This window comes from Mercurialis annua, linkage group LG7, assembly GCF_937616625.2.
Source record: "Mercurialis annua linkage group LG7, ddMerAnnu1.2, whole genome shotgun sequence".
Classification (NCBI taxonomy): Eukaryota; Viridiplantae; Streptophyta; class Magnoliopsida; order Malpighiales; family Euphorbiaceae; genus Mercurialis; species Mercurialis annua.
This window is the reverse complement of record NC_065576.1, coordinates 31,145,517-31,170,797: the sequence shown is the minus strand read 5'-3', so window position 1 is coordinate 31,170,797 and position 25,281 is coordinate 31,145,517. Positions and strand designations below refer to the sequence as shown.

The 25,281-nt window shown below is 37.7% G+C and overlaps 1 pseudogene; it reads right to left on the bottom strand.

The window, feature by feature from the left end:
* Positions 1–22,716: 22,716 nt before the first annotated feature.
* LOC126657020 (cationic amino acid transporter 1-like) lies at positions 22,717–24,449 on the bottom strand (annotated as a pseudogene).
* Positions 24,450–25,281: the final 832 nt, after the last annotated feature.

The following is a 25,281-nucleotide window of genomic DNA, read 5'->3' as shown; positions in this document are numbered from 1 at the left end:
AATCGTATATCTTTTTTTCATCGGTGACCGACCAAACCAAACTGGAAAAACCGGTATTTTTGGTTCACCAAAAAAAAAACTGTAACCGAATTACAAATTTTGTTTTTAATTTTGTAGGAATGGTTTGATTCGGGTCTGGCAATTTTCACACCGAACCGAACCGTGCTCACCCCTAAATCAAGATATTAAATTTGTATTTATTTAAATATATTTTGAATATATATTCATTTATATACGGTTACCAAAATGATTGATTTATACGTCTGAATTGCTTTTGGATTGTGAATATGTGAACTAGGACGTTAGATACATGTTTTGCAGCATTCCGGGCGTTACGAACATCTTAAAATGCCACGGAAACCAATTTGCCATGGTTGGAGACCCTGGCTTTACGACCGTGCAGCCATGGGCTGCACGAACGTGCAGCTGGGCTGTCAAGTTGATGCTATTAAATGATTTTAATTAGGTACTGCTATACCTAAAGAGACTTCGAGAGTGAAGTCTAAACGTTTTCTTGAGGTAAAAACGATTCAAATGGTTTTTAAAAGAACGACATCATAAGTGTTATTTGTTGTATGCTAGTTTAAACCTAGGTTCCCGGACTTAGATGTTTATACCAAAGATGAGTATTAATATGTTTGTCTTTTCTGTTTTTTGTGTTTGACCAGACCAACTATCAAGCAGTCAGACCAGGACTCACGGGAGTCTGTGGCACATACGACAGGGTTAAGTAGTAACTTACTAGTACTATGAATTTACGTGTTTACTTTTGAATATTAGTATTCAACTGTTTTAAAACCATAATCGCAGTAGTATAAACTTAGCCAAGAAAGATCCATTGGAACGAGCTGCCTGTTGGGCGGAAAAAGGGTCGCGTGATCTCCGACACCGATTCTAGATGTACTTCTGTGGAGGTCTAGAGGTATATATGTCGTGTTAAGTCATTAGAAAAATGGATGCCCTGACTTCACGGGTAAACCCTAAGACGGCAGTAATACAGTTACGGTTCCGGGTTAAACCGCGATGGCAGTTTCATAATTACGGTCCCTGTATCAGAGATACATAATTGGACGGTAGTGATTCAGTTCGCGGTCCTTAGTCTGTAAGCTCGTGATGTGTGCATGTCTGTTAGGACATTTGTCGAGTAAGGTTTCATATAGATCGATAAGTTGGTAATATTTTGCATACATAACTGTTTTATATATATGATGTGATTTTGGTATTTAACTGTAAATTGTTTACTCACTCAGAAATATTTATATCTCTAACCCCGTTGTTGTTTCACATTTTCAAGCGATGAGCTTTGAGGTCAGTCGAACTTCCACATTCCTGCTTCGGGATGCTCTTCTTTTAGTATTGTACATGCAAAAATATAAAGCCTATTTATAAGGAAATGAAAGAATTAGGGTTGAAAACATGCAAATATATAAAGCCTATTTATAAGGAAAGGAAAGAATAGATGCAGCACGCTGCTGCCTTTGGAGACTCAGCAAATTAGATCAGGTCTCGCCGGAGACCTGTTATCAAATTGCATGGGCCAATGCATGGGAATGAAGGAGTTAAATAACATGCATGGGCCAACCCAAATGAGGCCCAATCAAAAGAAATTAAACAATTCATAGGCAAAATCGACCCAACAAAATTCGAAAACGAATCGAACCACGACCGAATCAATGAACGACTCAAAATATTACCGAAAACTCAACAAAAAAGCCAAAACAAATATGGGATATTACATTCTCCCCAACATATTGAAAATTCGTCCTCGAATTTAACACGATAATACAGATAGCTCAAGTAAACAAATAACACACATATGAATCATCAAAAACACATAAAAAAAATTTATCGCACCTCCAGGAAAAAGAAAAGGATAGCGATTCCGCTTATCCGACTCGGTCTCCCAAGTGAACTCCTCAACAGAATGGTACCCTCAAAGGACTTTGACCATCAGAATCTCCTTGTTCCGCAACTTATGCACCTGCATATTTAACAATCTCAACAGGCTGCTCTTCCTAAGACAACTCATGGTCAATCTCGCCACTTTACGGTACAATCACGTGAAAAGGATCGGAAATACACTTCCGTAACATGGAAATATGAAACACTCGATGAACCAACGACATATCTGGTGGCAAAACCAACTCATACGCCACCGCTCCAATGCGCTCGATAATCTCGTACGGTCTAATATACCTCAGTGCTAACTTTCCCTTAACAATGAACATTTCCCTTCATGGGCAAAACCCAAAGAAACACAAAATCACCGACCTGAAACTCGATGTCCTTACTCTTTGGATCAGCATAACTCTTATGCCGACTAAAAGCAGTCTCCAATATCTACTTGATCAACGGTACCTTCTCTAAGATAATCTGAATAATCTCAGCACCAGACAACTTACGCTCTCCAATCTCCTCCCAACAGATCGGAAATTGACAGTTACTACCATACAAATCCTCGTAAGGCGCCATCTCAATACTCGCATGAAAAATGTTGTTATAGGAAAACTTAATCAACGGCAAATGAGTATCCCAGCTACCCTGAAAATTAAGAACACACATTCTGAGCATATTCTCCAACGTCTAAATAATCCTCTCAGACTAACCATTAGTCCGAGGATGAAAAGTTGTACTGAAATCCAACCTAGAACCCAAGGATTCATGTAATGCCTTCCAAAATCTCGAAGTGAAAAAAAAACCCCTGTCTGAAACAATCGAAACCAGTACACCATGCAAACTGACAATCCTGTTGATGTACAACTGAGCCAATCTCGAAGCAGGATACGAAACCTTAATCGGAAGGAAACAAGCCAACTTAGTCAACGGTCGACTATCACCCAAATAGAATCGTACCCCTGCCGAGTACGTGATAAACCAACCACAAAAGCCATGGTAATTTGCTCCCTCTTCCACTCTGAAATAGGTTATGGCTGTCGATAGCCAAAAGATCTCTGATGCTCGAACTTTACCTGCTCGCAAGTCATACGCTTGGAACATACTCAGCGACATCCTTATGCATACCGCTCCACCAATACTTGCCTTTAAGATCATGGTACATCTTAGTAGAACCTGGATGAACTCTATAAGCAGACTTGTGCGCTTCCTCCAGAATATGGTCCCTCAAACCATCTGAATCTGAAACACACAATCTTGAACCATGCCTTATAACTCCAGCCACAATCACAAAGTCGAAATTACCATCCTGTTGAACCTCATCCATAATTTGTTTCAACTGTGGATCCTCAGCTTGTAAACCTTTGATCTGATCAATAAAAACAGCTTGCACTTGCAAATGTGCCAACAAACTACCATACTGAGAAAACAGTAGCCTGAAGCTATCAAACTGTGCCACTCTCTAACCATAGGTCTACGCCCAACCTCAGAATTATGAGCCAAACTGCCCGAGGACTTGCGACTCAACGCATCTGCTAACACATTAGCCTATTGCTGATGGTATTGAATGGTACAATCATAGTCCTTCAGTAGCTCTAACCACCTCCTCTGTCTCAAATTCAACTCTCGCTTATCAAAGATATACTCAAGACTCTTGTGATCAGTGAAAATCTCACAAGTCACTCCATACAAGTAATGCCTCCAAATCTTCAGAGCAAAAACCACAGCTGCCAACTCCAAATCATGGGTAGGGTAATTCACCTCATGCTTCTTTAACTGAAGGGAAGCATAGGCAATCACTTGTCTAGTTGTATCAACACGCAACCCAACCCAATACGAGACGCATCACAATACACAGTAAAACCCTCAATACCAGAAGGTACCGCCAAAACAAGAGCTGTAGTCAGAATCTCCTTCAGCTTCTCAAAGCTTGACTCACACTTGTCAGTCCAATCAAACTTCACACCCTTCTGTGTCATTTTAGTCAACTTGCAGATATTCGGGAGAAATCCAGCACTAACTGATGATAGTAGTCAGTTAATCCAAGAAAACTTATGATCTCAGAAATTGACCTCGACCTATGCCAATCCATCACTGCCTCAATCTTATTTGGATCAACTTTGATCCCATCTTTTGACACCACCTGTCCTAGAAAGGTAACCTGATCCAGCTAAATCTCACATTTGGAGAACTTAGCATACAACTGAAGCTCATGCAAAGTCTGTAAGATCGTCCTCAAATGGTAAGCATGCTCCTCCTCACTCCAAAAATAAATCAAAATGTCATCAATGAACACCATAATGAACTGATCAAAAAACGGCTTGAAAATCCGATTCATCATATCCATAAATGTTGCTGGTGCGTTAGTTAACCTAAATGACATAACCAGAAACTCGAAATGCCCATAACGCGTTCTGAAAGCAGTGTTAGGCACATCGACATCCCGAATCCGAAGTTGATAATACCTGGATCTCAAATCGATCACTTTGCACCCTACAACTGGTCAAACAAATCATCGATGCTAGAAAGAGGATATTTTTTCTTGACAGTAACCTTGTTCAACTGCCTGTAATCAATGCACAGCCGAAAGGAACTGTCCTTCTTCTTCACAAACAAATCAGAAGCTCCCCATGGAAAAATACTTGGTCAAATGAAACCACTATCCAATAACTCATGCAACTGTTCCTTCAACTCTTTGAACTCTTCAGGAGCCATCCAATACGGTGGTATCGAAATAAGAGATATACTAGGAAGAATATTGATAGAATACTCAATATCACGATCAGGCGGTAATCCAGGCAACTCTTCTGGAAACACATATGTGAACTCATTCACAATTGGCACATAACTCTCACTACCAGCATCAGCATCAACGTCATGAACCATAGCTAAAAACCCTTGGCATTCCTTGCCCATCATCCGCTTCGCCTTGATAGCATAAATCAAATTCTTAGGTTTCTCCGACTTTTCCCCTTGGAAGGAAAAAGGCGAATCCCCCGGAATCCAAAAAAGAACCGACTTCTCTCGATAGTCGATAGAAGCATAATGGCGTGCCAGCCAATCCATTCCCAAAAATAACATCAAAAGTGAGAACATCAAGAACAATCAAATCAACACACAAATCTCTATCATGGATAACTGCAGAACACGATGGATAAACAACATCCACCACCACACTATTAGATAAGGGATTAGACACAGATAAAGGTTCAAGTATACGAGATAGTGTCATACCCAACTTATCAGTAAAATAAGTAGACACAAACGAATGGGTTTCACCCGCATCAAACAACACCAAAGCATCTACAAAAGAGATTAGAATGGTACTGATACAGGTTGATTATCTCGAGTTCTCCTTGGATCGCCTCAGAGTAATTTTCTGCACACTAAACAAACAAGTTGAAGGGTTTCAGACTGGTGTTGCCTGAAAACCACTCCGACGCTCAAGTCAGTAAGGGTTCTTTGGTAGATAATAAATGTGAATTATGTATTTGGGGGTGCGTAAAATGATTACCTTCTTCAGCACCAGATTAGTCTTATTTATAGGCCTTAAGAGGGATGATTATCGTGTGCCAGATCGTGGCTGGTCTACACGATCTTCTGAGGATGGTGAGCCACATTCTCCAGGAATCTCGCGCGGCAAGTTCGTGGACGATAGGTTCGCCTCTCGGCAACGGCGACGTCTTTCCTAAAAGTGGGGAAGTCTTTTTTGGAGGGCGAAGTAACATATCTACTTTGGATCTATTGTGTAATATGCGAGATGTTACATATCTACTTTGGATCTATTGTGTAATAGGCGAGATGTTCTTGAGATGTCTCGCCAGGAGTTCACTTGATTTTATGACGATATCAGATGTCCCCCCTGGTGATCTCGCTAAGTCAAAGACTTGAAGCGTTTCTTTCGTCGTTTCAAAATTCAAATTTTTGAATTTTGAAATAGTTTGAATTTCTAACATTTTCAGCAGTTATGAATTTCAAACGTTTTCAGCAGTTATGGCATATAAAAGAACACAACTCTTTGGTTTCCTTATTAACTGATTGATTATTTCGAGGAACTTATTCCCTGCTACCTAGTACTCGAGTATTCTATCTCTGACATATAAAAAGGGGGTAATATTTGTTTTCGTTGTTTTATTTCTTTCTCTATATTCTCTTACTGTCGCCTTGTTTGATTCTTCTCCTGTATTTTTTCTGCCAGGTCTCCAACGAGTTATTTTGGGCTAAGCTTTTGTCTTTCATCAGTAAGTAATCCAGCGTTCTTCTTGTTTTTAATTTCCTTAGTTTCTCTTTTGTTTCAATTTTGGAAATGTCCCCACCGAGGTTTTTTTATCTGGTTCTTCTTCTTCTTCTCAGAGTTCCTCTAGTGACTCTTCTTATCTAGTTCCTCTTACAACCCTTGTTGATTTGGGCTCTGATGAGGAGGGGCTATCCTAGAGGATAGTTCCTGACAGCGAGGAAGCTGTTTCTGGTGTGGGAGATGCGGATGGACTTATCAGCAACAGAGAGCCGGAAGGCGAGGCTCCTTTAGAAGATGATGGAGAAGATGATGATGAAAACGAAAAGGGCGATGATGAAGAGGGGGAGGGGCCGGGATGAGGAAGAACTTATCTTCAAGAAACGTAAGTCATCCTCCGGGCCGAAATCTAAGAGGAATAAGCCCTTGTCAGAGTGGCCTATTTCTTTAAGCCAGAGCGCTCTTGTGTGGATTAGGGCGAGGTATGAGATCCCTTTCTCTATCGGATTGAGGATTCCTACTGAAGGTTCTGCTGAGGACCAGATTTTGGAAGATGATGAGCAGCTGATCTTCATACAGGATTTTGAGGCTGGCCTAAGGATACCACTCGACGGCTTTACTCAGATGTTGTTTGATCACTTCAGGATCCCATTGGGCCAACTGCATCCTAATGCCCACCGTCATTTGACAGGGATTTTCATATGTGGGCTCCATTTTAAGAGGGAGGTCAATTATGACATAGTTCGTTCCATTTATTCCCTGCAAAGGTAGAAAGGTGATGAGTTCTTTTATCTTCAACCCGGCCGACGAAGCCATTTTAGATACGGCAAGACAGCTCAGGAAGAGTAGAAAGTTCCCACAACCTGGGGGATCTCTTTTTTCTGGCCTCCAAAATTCTTTAAAGAGATGGAAGCACAATTATGTTATCGCTAAGAAAAAAGGTGGGTGGGGCTCCATTCCCTATAAATTTTTGGATGGCCCGAAGAAACTTGAGAAAGTGAGATTGAACGAAGCAGACCGAGAAACGGTGTCTAAGCTCTGTAAACATGCTAAGATGGATGTGGTGAAAATGATCGACTTTTATTTCGGGTGGAATAAAGATGTCTCCCACAAAAAGAGGGAGAGGGAAGAGGGTAAGAGGAAACAAAAGAAAAAGGATAAGAAGGAGAAGAGGGAATCTGAGTCAGACTGTGAAGAGGAAACTCATGATTTGGGCGAACTTCCTGTTTCTTCTTCCCCCCATATTAAATCTAATGTGCCCTCTTGTTCTTCTGGTACTTTGCTTGTACCATGGAGTTTGTTTATTGATGTCTGTATCACTATTTTTTCCTTCCTTATTCCAATTCGTTTTTATGTTTTGTAGTGCCGAACTTTAAAGAGCACAAACAGAAGGTTATGGAGGATAGAAGAGCGCAACGGGAGAAAGAGACTCGGGAGAGAGAGAGAGAGAGAGAGAGAGAGAGTCGCACAAGTTGATCTTGCTAAGCCATCTAAGGCTAAAGAGGAGGTTTTCAAGAAAGGGAGCGAAGTTTTCCAGAATGTTGGTGATGTGCCACCTTCTCCTAAGAAGGATGACGGCGATGCTCGAGCTCCTCCTCCTTCTTCTAGGGTAGTATTCCCTCGTTTTAAGATTAGGGAACCCTCCACTATTCCTCCTCCTCCTGCTCCCTCGACCTATACAGGCAAGGGGAAGAATAAGATTTCTGAAGTTCCTCCTAAATAGAAGTAGCCCAACTCTATTCCTCCTCCTCAAGGCACCCCGGCTGCCTCATCAGGTCAAAAGAGGCAAGCTCCTTCGTTTCGGGGTGATGCTACTACTGTAGAGGAAAGTCCTTCTATGAAGAGGCCTTGGAAGGATGTCATGGTCACCCAGGTTGACCTTATTCTTCAAAAATATAGGGCGGATGCCACCAGCCGTTGTCCTTCTGTTGCAGCGGATATTTTCAGAGGCTCCTGTTGTCCTTCCGATGTAGATTATTACCTAGGAAGGGAAGACAATGTTCTGGCTGATGAGCTTTTTACCGGCCTGTTGAGATTAAGCTTCTCTTGTTTGTGTACTTTTATTATGTTGGATTCTCTTGGGATTCTTCCTTATCTTCCTCTTTTCCCTTGTATAGGCTGTTTTCGCCTTCCATCAGTATCGTTCCAACCGTCTGAACGATGACGAAATGCAAGTGAAGGTCAAAAAAGAATATAAGATTTTGAAGGGGAAGTTCGACACACTTCAATCTCAACTTAGCTTGCTTCAGTCTGAACATGGGGAGTGCCCTCGCAAGCGGGGATCTCATTTGGCCGATATTGATAGATTGACCAAGGAGAGGAAAGAAGCGGTTACAGAGCAATTATCTTTGAAGAAGGAGGTCGCCGTTTAAAGAAGGAGAACATTGATTTGTCTTTGAAGCTGTTGTGGAAGAAGGTTTGGCCATTTTGTGTCTGTAAGCTTCTAGTCGGATGTTTGACTTATTGATCTTTTCAACTAAGAGGTCTAGATTGTTCCCGAATTTGACTTCATTTTCATCTAGATCTAGCTGATTATCTTCGGTTCTTGGTGTGGGGCAGCCTATCTCGACTGGAATTACAGCTTCCGTTCCGTAAGCGAGGGCGAACGGTGTTTCGCCGGTTGCTTCTCTTGCGGTGGTACGATAGTTCCATAAGACACTATAGAGTTCTTCCACCCATCTTCCTTGGTATTCGCCAAGTCTCTTCTTTAGTCCTAGCTATAAGATTATGTTTGCTACTTCGGTTTGTCCATTTGATTCCGGGTAGTAAACCGAAGTAAATCTTAGGTCGATATGGTACTTTGCGCAGAACTTTCTGAATTTTGCTGAGTCAAATTGCTTTCAGTTGTCCGTGATCAACCTTCGGTATTCCAAACCTGCACAAGATAGATCTAAATAAAAAGTTAGTTATTCTTTGCTGGGTGATTTTTGCCAAGGGTTCCGCTTCTATCCATTTCGTAAAATGATCGATTGCCACCACCAGAAATTTTCTTTGACCAGTGGCTAGAGGGAGTGGACCCAAGATATTAATCCCCCATTGGGAAAAGGGCCATGCGCTGCCGATTGGCTTCATTTTTTATGCTTGCTTTCTAGGTACCAAAGCACGTTGTTGACAGGGCTAGCACCCTTTCACTATCGTTACTACCTGTTCCTTCATTGTGGGCCAATAGTAACCTTGTAGAAAGGCTTTCTTGACTAGTGTTGATGCCCCGTCGTGTGCTCCCCAGGTCCCCTCGTGGAGTTCTTCTAGAATGGAGTCTCCTTCTTCTTTGTTGACACATTTTAGCTAGGGGTGAGTGAATGATCGTTTATATAATTGGCCATTGTAAATGCCGAACTTGGATGATAATATCATTATTTTCCGAGCCTCGTTTTTGTCTTCCGGGAGCGCCCCACTGTTCAGGTATGCCGTGATGGGGGTCATCCACGTTTCTTCTCCTTCAATCATTAGCATTTCCCCCTCTTCCTTTTCTTCTTGGAAGCAAGGTTGTCGCTTGGTTTCGTGGGGGATGTTCTTCAGCGAAGCGTAGTTTTCTGATGCGGCCCACTTCGCCAATTCATCTGCTCTTCTGTTCATTGCCCTGGGTATCTGTTGAATCATCCGAGATCGCCCGCTGTTGACGAAAAAGGCTTTTGTTTGTTTGTTGTACTTTTTCAGAGTGGTCTCTCTTACTTTAAAATTTCCTGATACCTGATTTACGACCAACTGTGAGTCACTGTATATCTGTGCTTCAGTTATGTTGAGTTCTTTAGATAGTTGTAGTCCGGCCAATAGTGCCTCGTATTCTGCAATGTTTTTGGAGACTGGAAACGCTAGCCTAGCTGAATATTACATTTGAGCCTTCCCGGGTCCTTTAAGTATTACGCCGATTCCTGCCCCTTCGCCACAAACTGCTCCGTCGACATGTATCTCCCAAGAGTTGTCCTTGCTATCAACTGGTTCAACGAATGTTAATTCCGCGAAGAAATCGGCTAATGCCTGAGCCTTTAAGGCTTTCCGGGCTTCGTAGATAACGCCCAGGCTTCCTATCTTGATAGCCCATTCTGCTATTCGTTCGCTTGTCTCTGCCTTCTAGAAGATCTTTCTCGGTGGTTGGTCGGTCCGCACAATGACCTGGTGTCCTTCAAAATAATGTCGGAGTTTGATTGTGGCGGTGTATACACATAACGCCAGTTTCTCCAACTTCGGGTATCTCACCTCTGCGTCCCTGAGCACTTTGCTAACGTAATAGATCAAAAATTGTACCCTTCCTTTATCTGACACCAGCACAGCTGCTATTGTTTCGTCGGAACAATAGATATATAAAACAGTGTTTTAAAAACCTGATCGGACCGGCCGGTTGAACCGGTTAGAGCGGGAACCGGCCGATGGTCAGGTTCAAAAACTCTTAAAAACCGTAAATCCGGTTTGACCGGATTGGACCGTTCGAAACCGGACAAACCGGATGGAACCGGAAACCGTTTTGAATCGCAAACCGTTCGGTCACTGAGAAACTTGTAAAAATACACAAGAAGAAGATGAGAGAAGTGAGAAAGGACGAATCAAAATATTTTCATTCACTTGTAGATTTATTAGACAGATATAATTTCATATCTATTTTAAATCTTGTAAACTGCCGGTATCGTTTTCTGCTTGTGCTTCTGTCGGTTTGTTTTCCTTGCTCGTTAAACTGCCTTTCTCGTTGCTACTGATTTTGGAAGACGAGACCAATTTTCATTCTATTTTAGATCTTGTAGAAGGCACTTGCAGAAATAAATGGTAGGTTGTGTTGATATTGGACGTAAGAAACAAGGCAAACCACGTGAAGGTAAGGTGAATGTGGACTTGTGGGTCCCAATTTTGTTGCTTTTTGTGTTTACAGGGGATTACTTTAAATATTTGAATTTCTAACTAAATTGATTAGTAATATATACTCGTATCATATATGACTCTTTTTAAAATAAAATAAAAAAGGTTAGACTTTTGCATATGCTGTGTATATTAATTTGATACTACAATTTTATACAACCGGTTCAATTACCAGTTGAACCGGTCGGACCGGTTGGACTGTAAGCCGATGACTACACCGGTCCTGTCACCGGTTTGGTTTTTAAAACATTGATATAAATTGTAATACCCCAAAAGATTTAATAATTTATTTGGGCCGCATGTCCAGTCTGGACTTGCCAGAGTGGCAGAATCGGAAAGATTTCAGAGAAATTAAAGTAAATAAATTTCAAGTAGGTCGGTTTCGGGAAATTAATTGTGTGGTAATCAAGGTTATATTTCAATTCTATAGTTAGAATTAGAATTAAAAGGAAAAATGTCAAGAGAAGCCCAAAATAAGATACAGGGACCAAAGTGGTAAATTAGCCACTACGTCTCAAAAATGGATATTTATAGGTTTTGACGGGAAAGTATTAGTATCGAGTTTCGTATTATTTATTGGATACAAATAATACGTATATGCATTAACTAAAAGGTTAATTGATTTATTTACGGACTAAATCGAACGAAAGAAAGTTCAAAAGTTATTTTGTAACAAAAGAATAGAACAAGGATGAAAGGGAGATTTTAGCCATGATATATATAATTTGGGGTATGAATCAGATGAACATAAGGAAGGATCCAGAAACCAATTCAAAATCATCGTTTCACTTCGTTCGCTCGCCGATTCTCCGTTCGACGTCCGATTCGCGTGATTTTTGCGGCGCTTTCTTCGGAATTCAAGCCTCTATCAATCCTAAGCATCGAAACAAGGTGAGTTTGATGTTTTTTTGGTGAAAAAATGAGGTAATTGGGGCTGTTTTAGGTTTAATAGGATATATCGAATCGAACACGTCGAGGTAGTGTTATATATGCTGTTTTTGAGCGTTTTGGAATTGGGTTTTGATGTATAAATGTATATAAGCATGTCGGGACTGTGTTGGACGGATTTCAGTGTGAGAAATCGACGGAGGAGGCTGAAAACGAGTGCCTCACGTCGTGAGACATTGTCTCACGACGCGAGGCCAAGTCTCGCGACGCGAGACTGGCTCTCACGTCGTGAGACCCTCTCTCACGACGTGAGAGCAGCTAGGCACGATGTGCCTAGCCGTCGCCAACCCCCGTTGGTCGTGTCGAGGTCCGACACGACCTAGCTCGACCCAGAAACGTTATATGGACTCCGAAAACATATGAAACAAGCAACAAACTTAACGATTAGTAATATACCTCGAAGGGTATTAAACGTGTATGGGATATTGATTAACGCTTAACGATATACGAATCGTTTTACAAAATAAAAGAATGGTAACTTAGGGTTTAAGTTTATAAAGTTCACTTTTAGGTACTAAACGCGTATTTGACTTATTAATGTGTCAGAAGCGTCAGCGAGCGGTGAGGGCACCAGACGAGGTCTAGTGCAAGCATATCATTACATAGATCACCTCATTGATTGGATAGCGGTCACTGTGAGTTGTACTTTTACTTTCACGTATTATATATTAAAATTATTTTATGAATATATACGTTGTTTTCACGCATGGCATTATATACAATTGATTGAATGTTATATGTTTATTTAATTTCTATATACGAGAACTAGTATGCGATCCGAAGAAACTAGCTACCTATTGGGTGTCAATAGGCTGTGTGATCACCAGTATCGAGTCAGTCTAGTAAGTTTGCATTGAGAAATGACTTGACACAGCTGGGAGCTGTTGATGAATACGAAATTTACGATTGAGTTATGATTTAGATACGCAGAGTGAACTCGGCTACGGTGTAGCCTGGAAGTCCCCGTATCTAGTGGCTGGGCCACCAGCGAGTTAGACTCGCAGTTGATATTTACGATTGGGTTGAATGATATATGATTGTTTGAGAGATGTGTCGCATGCTAGGATATTAGTTTCGTACGGATCAAATACTTGTTTATATGTTTTACATTAATATTTTCTTGAGATGCGATGCTATGTTTTTATATTAATACTGTTAGTAAATGTCAACTCACTCAGTATTTCCCCCAAATACTGACCCCTCACCTTTGATGTCTTTCAGGTGCTTAGCTTGTGGACTTAGCTAGAGGCCAATTTTGAAGTCCAGAAGTCAGCTGTATATGTTAGTTTCTGACTTCTGTGAGTGCTGCAGTAGTGGTCCTGTGTCGATAGTATAATAGCCTAGACAGCAGTTCATTTTGATTGTATATATTAACTGCTGTTATTGTTTTATATGCTTTTTGATAGGCTACGTGTTTTATATATGATCCTCGGCCCCAGATGCCAGTGTGATGTTTTGAGACACTAACTGATGTATATAGTACCGCGAGGCCAGTTCGTACAGGGTACGGTAACCAGAGCCCGCGAGGTTAACGGAACAGTTAGTGTAAATGTTTATATATGTTATATATTTGCTTCTGTTGTGTTACGCTGTTTGTTTATATTATTTGCAAAAAAAATTATTTGTGATTTTAGGCTTGCTACGGGTTCCGGAGCTACCACTCCCGTTCCCTAGCGCCAGTTGCGGCTCAATATTTTGGGTCGTGACATAAATATAGCACATCGCCCGCCTCAGGTCTTGCCGAGAGTGGAGGTGATGAAAGGAAATTTTTCAATTCATCAAACGCCGTCTGGCATTCTGCTATCCAATGTAAAGTTCTTAATATTTTTCAGTGTCTTGAAGAAAGGCAGGCATCGCTTCGCCGAACAGGACATGATTCGGCCTAGAGCAGTGATCCGCCTATTGAGTTTCTGGACTTCGTGTATGCTTTTGGGTAGTGTCATTTTCAAAACTGCTTCGATCTTGTCTGGGTTGGCTTCAATCCCTCGCTGAAAGACCATGTATCCCAAAAACTTGCATGCTGGTACTCCGAATACACACTTCTCTGGATTTAACTTCAATAGGTACCTTTTTAGAGTCTCTATGACTACTTTCACATCGGTCGGGTGGTCTTCCGCCCTGATGCTTTTAACGATCATGTCGTCGACATAAACCTCCATGTGTTTTCCTATCTGCTCTCTGAATATGGAATTTACTAGTCTTTGGTACGTGGCGCCTGCATTCTTCAAACCAAAGGGCATCATCTTATAGCAAAATAGTCCCTGATTTGTTACGAAAGCCGTTTTTTCCTGGTCCTCCGGCACCATGGGTATTTGGTGGTATCCTGCCTTGGCGTCTAAGAATGTATACAGGGCGTGGCCTGCTGTGGAGTCCACCAGTTGATCGATGCTCGGCAATTGGAAGCTATCTTTGGGGCATGCTTTGTTTAGGTCCGTAAAATCTACACATATTCGGTAGGTGACGTTTGATTTTTCACCATTACAACGTTTGCCACCCACCGGGGGTAGTATGCATCTCTTATTACTTTGGCCGCCTTTAGCTTTTTGATCTCCTCTGCGATGGCCAGTTGTTTCTCTGTTGAATGTCTTCTTTTCTTTTGTATCACAGGTTTTGAGTCTGGGGCGATATTCAATTGATGGCATATGACCGCTGGATCTACCCCGACCAGTTCGCCCGTAGACCAAGCAAAAGAGTCTTTGAGACTTTGGAGGTTCTCTGCTAAACACTTCCGGACTTCTTCCTCCAGTTCTTGACCCATTACGATTTCTTTGCCTGGGAACAGTTCTATCTTTGAGGTGTTTCCATAATGTTCTGCTCTTTCTATTCTCTCTGGCGGTTCGACTGTCAATACTGATAGCGTTATGTGAACTTTCTTGAGGGCTGTGAAGTATGCTTCTCTTGCTGACTTTTGGCATCCCCTCACTTCGGCTTCGCCTTCCTCTGTGGGTATTTTCATTAGCAAGTATCTCATGCAGATAGAGGCACATGTATCATGTAGTAATGGCCTTCCCAGAATAGCGTTATAAGCGAAGTCCATGTTGACTACCATAAATTCGGTTCGGACATCCTTAAAAATGTCCCCATCGCCCAGATAAACGTCTATTTCCAGAGATCCTTCGACTTGTACGGATTTTCCACCTGGTCCCACCAGCGGCGTGGATACCCTTGTCAGATCTTCTTTCTTTAGTCCCACTCTTTTGAACACCTCCATTGTAATCATATTGACCGAGCTTCCTGTATCCACCAGCATCCTGGATACTTCAAAGTTGTTGTGCCTTCCTTTTACTGCTAGTGCGTCTTCATGGGGTAGTGCCAAACCGTGGCCATCTATCTCGGAGAAGGAGATGCTTCTGAACCTCCTTACATCTGGCGCACTCGGGCTTATAGAGTACACCGTTCTGGACGCCTTCTTTCTTGTTGTATTGCTATCTCCTCCGGTTGATCCGCCCATTATAACGTTAACCACACCTGCAGGTTCCGGCATGGGCCTACGAGGGGCATCTTCCCCACGTTCCTTTTTTCGATCCCCTTCATTTTCTCTAGCCTCTGTTTCTTTTTTAATAAACTGGGAAAGGGATCCTCTTTTTATCAGCTTTTCTATTTCTTCCTTTAGGTGCCAACATTCATCTGTGGTGTGACCGTTATCTCTGTGAAACTCACAATATTTGTTGTTGTCCCTTTTGCTTGCTGATGCTACATTCATCTTCTTTGGCCATCTAACATTCTCTCGATTGTCCTTTACCTAGAACAGTACATTAGTTCTTGTGGTATTCATTGACTCCCATCCAGGTTTTGACATTATCATTGGGATTGACTCTCTAGGGAAGGAAGATCTTCTAGTTCATATTTCAGATATGCTAGAGACAAAGGTTTGATCACTGTCCATGTGTTCATAGATTATCCTTCTCCATATACTGATCCTAAAATTTACATTATTCACAAGCATAGTTTTAATCTCTGTTTACTGATTTGAAGCAATTGCATTTTCTTTTTATTCTACATGGCTGTAGGTATTAATTATCTGGAAGTTATGATCCTTAATATTTATTGTTTAGTCATTTTGACTGATACGCATAATATTTATGTCTTAGTCTTCCATCTCTATGGTCGCACCTCACGTGATTATGCGTATCACAATATATAACTCATATCAAACTCACTTTAAATTCACAATTTAAAGGAAAAGCTGAATATTTCACAATCAAATGATGACACATCAAGGACATGACTCAAATCCTATTGCTGCAGTAGTTCCTTAGACTCTACTACTCGAGTATCGGCAATGTTACTGTAGACATTCCAGTTCTACAACATTGCTCTGATACCAACATTGTCACGACCCGATTTCTGCCTAGAAACTCGTGCCGAGACTGGCGCTAGGGAATGGGAATGGTTGTTCCGAAACCCGTAGCAAGCCTAGGAAAAACAGTAAAAACTTTTCGCGTTTTGAAAACAAAAAGGTCTCAATCTCTTTTCGCAAGTATTTGAAAACTTTCAGATAAACGTGTAATCAAAACCATACAATTGCATTTCTGGACTCAGGGTAATACGTGTACACTGCACACATCTTGTCACAACCCTGTCTGAAAACAATACCAGCGGTGCAAACCAGTAATCATATTAGATAACCGGTTTAAGTATGCCAAATAATTAATCACAAAGCTTTTATCAAAACCAGGTTTCATATAAACAACTGGCAAAAGCCCTTTTGTATGAAACATGCTTTTGTCCCAAAATGATACTGACAGTAGTTTCATACCAGAGTTTAAGCATTTACATTTGAACTACTGTTCGGAGCTAGAACTACTCTGCAGCTTAGAGTGACCTTTATTTAGTTACAACTTCCATAGAAAGAATTGGAAGTCTTGTCACGTCAAAATATCATTTACCTGTGAAAGGGAAATCAACGGGGGTCAAATATGAGTGAATTCACATAGTTACTCAAGCATATTAATAAAAGCAGAAATCGCATGTAAACGCACTTTGTGCAGCCAAATAACCGATCCAAATGAAACCTAAGAGAAACCCCATTTGGTTAATTGTGGTTAATGTCACAGTTCATGCTCTCTTGTTTAACACGGGATGAAATATGAACTCATATTATCACAATCATCTTATCTCTGTGTAAGGTTTGCTGGGCCGTAAATTGAATTACTGGCTCCCCAGGATAACCTGTTAGGTCTAGACCGATTTTTTCACTTCTTTCAAGCTGTTGCTTCTCTGCAATAGGCTTCAAATGACCGGGTTTCTGTGTTGCATACCCAATGCAAGTGGAATTTGAAAAAATATTAGATTAGTAAACAGATCTGTTTAGGCTTTCTTAATTATTTTACATTTCAGTTTAAATATACATTGCTTTTAAAGGGAATTTGTAAAGAATGCATGCGTGAATTAGGCTATATATGAAGGATGTAAGAATAATTTTTTTTCTTTTATTTTAATTTAACTGGCTAAAAACATTTTTAATAGTGCTCTTTATTTTTAAAGAGCATATTTAGTAAAATAAAGAAAAGTTTTAATAAAAAGAGTAATATAATTGTTCTAATAGATTTTTTAATATTTATTTTATTTTTATTTTTATAAATAATATTTCAAAATAAAAAATATTAAAAATATTAGTTTATTCATTCAGTTTTTAAATTCAAAAATATAAATACTACATTTCAAATGAAAAATAACCAATTTATTATTTTAAAATTTGAAAGTTTATTTTTTATTTTTGCAATAAAATAAAGAGTGAAAGTGGCTCTGCACATGTAGAGAGCCATTTTCACTCTTTTTTCTAAATTTAAATTTTAGAGAGTCCATGGAACTTTAATTCAATAATAAAACTTTTTAAATTAAAGAGTTGGTCAATTTTAAAGAGTCCATGGCAGATGCTCTAATAAATAATTAAAATTATTGATGAAAAATGGATTGAAACACTATAGTCAATAAGGAAGTGAGAAATAAACCTTATCATTAATCAAATTGATTATTCAAGAGATGAGTCGTATGCTAGGATATTAGTTTCGTATGAATCGAATACATGTTTATATGTTTTATATTATTATTTTCTTGAAATGCGATGCTATGTTTTTATATTAATACCGTTAGTAAATGTCAATTCACTCAGTATTTTCTCAAATACTGACCCCTCACCTTTGATGTTTCCAGGTGCTTAGTGTGTGGATTTAGCTAGAGGCCAGTAAATTATTACTTTATCATACGAAACAAATACAAGCGTTTCACCTTTTGTATTAATTATATATTATAATATTAATAAATTATTACTTTATTATTTATATTTTTTTATTATCTTATCATAAATTTTTGCATAATCTTTTTTATAATTTTTATATAAAATCTTTTACATAATTCATGCAGAATTAGATAACATTTGCATAACTGTACCATATATTATCATTAATCTTATCATAATATTATCATAAACTTACATAATATCAAGGGCGTATCGTAATATTATCATAAACTTATCATTATATTATCATAAATTTATCATAATATTATCATAATTGTATAATGTAAAATTATTTTACGTATTTTATCATAACCTTATAATAACCATATCATAAAACTATCATAATATTAGCATAACCTTATCACAATATTATCATAATCTTATCACAATATTATTATAGCCTTATCATATTACTATCACAATTTTATTATAATATTATCATAGGCTTATCACAATATTATCATAGTCTTAGCATTATTATAACCATATCATAATATTATCATAACTTTATCATGATATAATTTTTATTTTTGTCTTCATTTTTATTAATACAGTATCATATGATTATCACAGTTTCACCTTATCATGTAATTATCAGTGTATCATATTGCATTGTCATCTTATTATCATGCCATTATCGGTATCGTATGTAGCAGATTATTATATGATAATAATATGATAACCTTATCATATAATTACAATAACGTAATCATAATGTTATCACAACGTTATCATAATAACATTATCATCTCGGTAACATTATTGTCTGATTATCATCTCGGTATAACTACTACATTATCATCTCGGTATCATAACTTTTTTGTAAATATTATTTTTCATACATAATTAGATTACATTTCTATAACAGTATCATGATGTTATCACCACGTTATCATAATAACATTATCATCTCGGTAACATTATCGTCTGGTTATCATCTCGGTATCACTACAAAATCGTTTTCTCTACAGTTTATGATACTGATATGATAATATTGTAGTAATAACGAGATGATAATCAGACGTTTTCTGTAAAAGAATCGTTATTTCTGCAGAAAATTATTTTTTTCATCATAAAATTGTTATTTATGCAGATTTTTTAGATCTAAATTTTTTCAGATCTGAGCGTTAAAATAACTCGTAATAATCATCACGAGTTAAGAAAAAAAAGTGCTAAAATTTAATATAGAAGAGCGGCGGATTAGCGGCGAAACAACGGCAGATCGGTGAAGGATTGGCGAACGATGAAAAAAATATAGAGAAGAAAAAGAAGAAGAAGAAAAAAAGTAGAAGAAAAAAAAGAAAAAAAGAAGAAGAAGAAGAAGAAAAAGAAGAAGAACATGCAAGATTGATCAAGCCTTTGAGTTAGGTTTTTATATTAAATCGCTAAAAAGAGGATTTGTTCACACCAAATTAGCTCCAGGGGTATTGAAACGCACGTGCGTGAAACGTTTGGATTGTGGACATATATTGCAAGAAATCAATATATTTTAGTCGTTATTGGAAGGATAAAACACCCCATCCAACTCTTAATCGGAACCCACCACCGCCACCCACCACCCACCGTCACCAACCATCGACACAAATTATTTTCTGAAAAACAGAGGAGGAGCAACTGTTCTTCCTTAGACCTGCTCCTCAGGCGAGAAGTAGAGCAGCTCCTCGCCTGAGGAGGAGATGCTCCAAAAATAAGGAGCAGCAACTTCAGGAGCATATTTTCTCCTCGAAAGAGGAGGAACAACTGCTTCTCTTCTGTTCCTCGAAAAAAATTGTGTAGGCAGTCGGTGAGTGGTTGGAGGCGGCAGTGGTGGGTGTTGATTAAGGATTGGATGAGTGGTTTTAGGTTTGGTTGGGTTCGATGGGTAGTTAGGTAGATTTTTTTAACATAGATTTTAAGGGTATTTTAGTTATATTTAAGGCTTAGGGGGTTTCTTGAGCGCCTCATAAAATTTAGGAGGTTTCTTGATCGCTTTTGAAGATCAGAGGGTTTCTTGTGGGCCAATAAAATTAGGGTCCATGGTGATTATTATCCCCAGTATATATACAAACCCAACTTTCATTTATAAAATAATCTTTTTACTTCTTTTTACTCCCTTCCATTAATATCTTTTGAGAAAATAACTTCATTTAACAAAATATAATGTATTTACTATAACAAAACGATATGAAAATAAATTTAATTTAATTATTTGAATTTTATCAATTAGATTAAGACAAAGGAGATATAGATAGCTTACTATTAGTCATTATTTAAATTTCGATAACATCTTTAGGGATTTCGACGTTTTTATAGCAAATTAATACTATCCTAAATGTGTTTATTCTTTGAACAAATTGAAAAACTGAATTAGTAAATTAGTGCCAATTCAAAAAAAATTGATAGCTTGCATAATTGAAGATGTTACATTATTACTAGATTTAAGTGGTTTTCAATCTTTTTGAATATAATATATAGAGTTAATTCCTAAAAAAATCATGAACTTTACACGAAATTTCATTTTAATCATGAACTTTAAAAGTTGTCATTTAAAGGCACGAACTTTCATTTTGTTTCAAATCTATCGCCAAAGTAAAATCCGGTGTATTTTATCGAACCAAAAATTCCTAATCCTATATACTCTAACTAAAAGATAATAAGATTTAACGTCGATTTATAATTTGGGTCTTTCATTAATGGTTTATTGAAGAATTTAGTCAACAAAAATACACCGAAATGATAGATTTGAAACAAAATGAAAGTTCGTGCCTTTATATGGCAACTTTTAAAGGTCATGATTAAAATGAAACTCCATGTAAAGTTCGTGATTTTTTTAGGAATTAACCCTAGTATATATATATATATATATATATATATATATATATATATATATATATATATATATATATATATATATATATATATATATATATATATATATATAATATATATATATATATATATATATATATATATGATATCACTCAGATAAATGAAATCCCTTATTCTACTGATTCCTTACTCATCTTTTATGTTGTTTAACTTAACTGATTCAACTATTTATTGGTTATTATGTGGTGGTTGAACAATTATTTTGTACTTAATTGTTATTCTATTTAAATTTTATTATTTTGGCAGACAGGATAAGCCTTTTAATTACAAAATCCTGTTTGAAAAATTCCAAGTTTTGTTGTTTATTTTGGCATGATTAACTTACAGAGCCTGATGTTCTTAACGAAATGAAGGTCAACCTTGTTTTGCTTCTTTAGTATGAAATTTATGGTGGTGCCTTAAGGTTCTAAAAGAATTTGTGTTTTACTATATATGTTTGTCCTGATTTCCAAATTTCTTACTTTAGTTTTAGATGATTATGTGATTAGAATCCACCTTTAACCAACGCGACTGCGACGGAGAGGTATCATAGCTTACTCTATTTTTATAAGAGGTTGTTAATGTTTTGGATTCATGACAAATGACCTATATAAATGTTGGCAACACACTTGTCTCTGTGATAATCGAGTAACATAGATTCTAGTAAGTAGTAACGCTATAAGGGTGTCAATCTAGTTGAAATGCTCGGGTACGTTTTCTGATTTCTCGACCCAATTTTTGATAAAAAAAGAACACAGAGCTCGGAAAGTAGTCTTTGTACCAGCATGTGTCCAGGTTTTTACATTTGGTAGATAGTATTCTTATCATGCAAGGCAAGTGCATGGAATTTGCTTCTTTTTTTTAATCCAGTTTTTTATCAAAGTCTATGGCTTAGCTTTTATTACGGGTGAAATTACAAAATTTGAGAAAAATCGTGCTAAAAATATTTCCAAGTGATTTTTTATTTGTTGGTTATTTAAGTGCAAATTAAATTGTCAATTTATCCCTTCCATGTAAGTTTCTTTTTGAACTTTCAATAGTTTCACTTGCTGTTTACTTTTTAATCCCAATACTTTTTGAATTTTATTTTTCTTTATGAATATATTTCTTTTTCAAGTGGAAATATATTACTTTCTTGTTTGGAATAAATCTTTTGCAATAATTCAAATTTTGTCTTACTTGTTTTCTGATTAAATTATTTAAAATTAATTTTATTTGTTGAAGTTTTTGATTCCGGTAAACTATGACTTTTTTCTCTCATTGACCATTTTAGATTCAGTTGAATTGAATTCTAGCATTTTTATTTTATGCCAATGAAATTGGATATGAACTTTTTTTTCTTGAATATGGATGTTCATTCCAGGCATCTGCAGGATGCACCGTCCTTGTGATCTGAGGCCATGCTCAGGTAGAATATAGAGTTTAATTATACAATCATATAATATTTTGGAGCTTTTAGTTACAATATTTATGTTTGTATTTTTTGTTATTAAACATAAACTTAAAGGAATAAATTGACCCTTTGTTTTAAGTCCATTAATCTTATAACGAACAATCTAAAGATGATCTAGTAAAACCACTTATTTGTTATATTTAGCCAATTTAAACACCAAATTGAAAACAAACATTAAATTGTCACTTTGAACAAGTTCAGACATCAAATTAATAATTATCTCAAAAATATAACCAAAAACACTAAAGAAAACTTCCCTAAATGTTGACAACTACTTCTATTTGCAATTTCTTTGCTGCATCATAAGAAGCATGCAGTGCCACAAGCAGATAATAGACAAGCAATACCCCTGTCCAGATGGAAAATCTAATGAATGATGCCCCGTCGATGGATCCCATAATAAAAACATTTAGAGCAATCGAAGCAGATGGTAGCCATGGCACCAATGGTACTCCCCATAATTTAGGCTTTCTTGCTTGATTCAGTGTCAGCTGTAGTGCTAATGTGGAGAAAAACCAAATCGGTACGGTTATTACATAACCAATCCAGCCATTTGAGACTGCCCAGTAAACAGCACATGCAATTGAGGATGCTACGATTAACCCCAACAATCCAATAAGCTTCTTTCTGTCAACATTCAACGTCTCATTAGTCACATAGTATCGTCTCACCAGCAATGCAAGAGCCACAAGAGAAAATATGAAAAGGGTGGAGATAGACAAGAGGTTTGCCAAAACATCAAGGCTTGTGAAGAAAGAAACAATACAATATGCTACAGTCATGCAAACTGTGGCAATCACTGGGGTGCCAGTTCTTTTATTGACGGAAGCAAGTATAGGCGGGGCCATGTGGGTTCTGCCGATATGAGTGAAATATCGAGATTGTCCGAGCACATTAGTTAGCAAAACTGTTGTCATCCCTTTCAACGCACCCAATCCAACGATATATTTCTCCCAATTCATACCCGTAGCTTGAAATGCCACTGTGAATGGCGCATCAACATCAATCTGGGTGTAAGGCTGCATTAAGCTTAGCGTTGCTGCAAGAACGCAGTAAAGTACCACAATAACCGACATGGAGCCAATTAGTCCTAACAGAATATCTCGACCCGGGTTTTCAATCTCCTCACCTAAAGTTGCTACTCCATCAAATCCTATATATGCAAAGAAAAGCATAGATGATGCCTTCAGAATCCCGCGAATACCAAAAGGTGCGAAAGGTGTGAAATTGGCAGTATTCGCCTTCGTAAGACCGGCGATGATGATGAATGCCAAGATGAACATGTGGACTATTGTAGCAATTGAGTTGAATCTTGATGAACCTTTGATACTCCAACATGCTCCAATACAAATAAAGATCGAAATCATCACAGCAATGGGATCTAAATAGTTATAATTATCTGCAAGAAATGGGGCGTGTATGCGGAAAGTGTTTGGTTCATTGTTAAAGAGGGTAGCCAAATACGAAGTCCAAGACCGAGCCACGCCAGCACCAGAAATAATATACTCAAACAAAATGTTCCCAGCAGCAATGAAAGCTACAAAATCACCTAATTCCACTCTAAGATACGAAAATGAACCTCCGGCTACCGGTAATTCCGTCGCGAATTCGTTGTAACATAACACTGATAACAATGCAGTTATGCCCGATATTAGGTATGAAAGTATAACCGCAGGACCGGCATCATTCCGAGCAGCTTCGCCAGTAAGTACAAATACCCCTGCACCCATTATAGCTCCAATCCCAAACCAGAAAATATCCAACCAATTCATAGTTTTTTTCATCTCATTATGGCTTTCGCCACGCACTTCCTGCAGCTCGACATTATCTAGTGATCGTGCCAAAACCCGATCCTTGAACCGGCTTTTTATGTTAGACAATGCATGAATATAGGAGTTCCAGCTTTGGAATGATTCTTCTGGCAAAAAATCTTCTTTCTTGCAGACACATCCTCTGTTCTAAAGGCCACTGCCATCACTAGCCATCGCCCTAGTTGCTTACCCTGCAAAAGAAAAAAACTAATCAAAATAAATGGTGGAAAAAAATGACAAATTTAATTGGCAAGAAAAAAACTAAATAGAACAAATGGTGAAAAAGATAAGAAGAATATTTTCCTGCAACCTGCTGCTATTAAGTGGCAGAATTTGATAGGTTAGTGGGATGATTTAATGAATTGTGGTTAATTAGCCAGTTCAGACCTTAACTTTCACCAATTAAGCATTCCATTGTTTATCTAAATGCCTAACAATCCTAAATAATAAATTAATGGAACACTATGAAAGCAAAAGCGTAAAATGAAAAAAAATAAACTTTGATAATTCTTCCATCACTTAAGTTGTTTGAAAGATTGGACTATAAGATTTATGGACGCAAACAATAATAACAAACAAAAATTGACGTGAAATCAGTTCAAAAGTCACCAGAAACTAATGAATATTGCTATAAAAGTTTAAAGATGAATTCATTTTATTAACCTTTTAATGGTAATTAAATACACCAAGAAAACTCACCTCCATGACCACTCAAAATTCAATAACAAAACTAAAAAGTGAAGCTAAAGTTTAGAAAAATTATTTTATTTGAAGATTTTTGTCTACATATTTTTTTTACTATCTTTTGTATTGTGCATATATAAATAAATCTAAAACCTTTATGCTGAAATTTTGTTACCTGTTTATATAAAATTTGAGGAAACAAAATAATTCAGACGGTGAACTTTATAAAAGAATAAACTAAAATGAAATTGTAAAGACAAATAGAGAGATTTATTTGATTAATTAACCAAAAGCTGAAATGTTAATAAACCAATTCAGAATA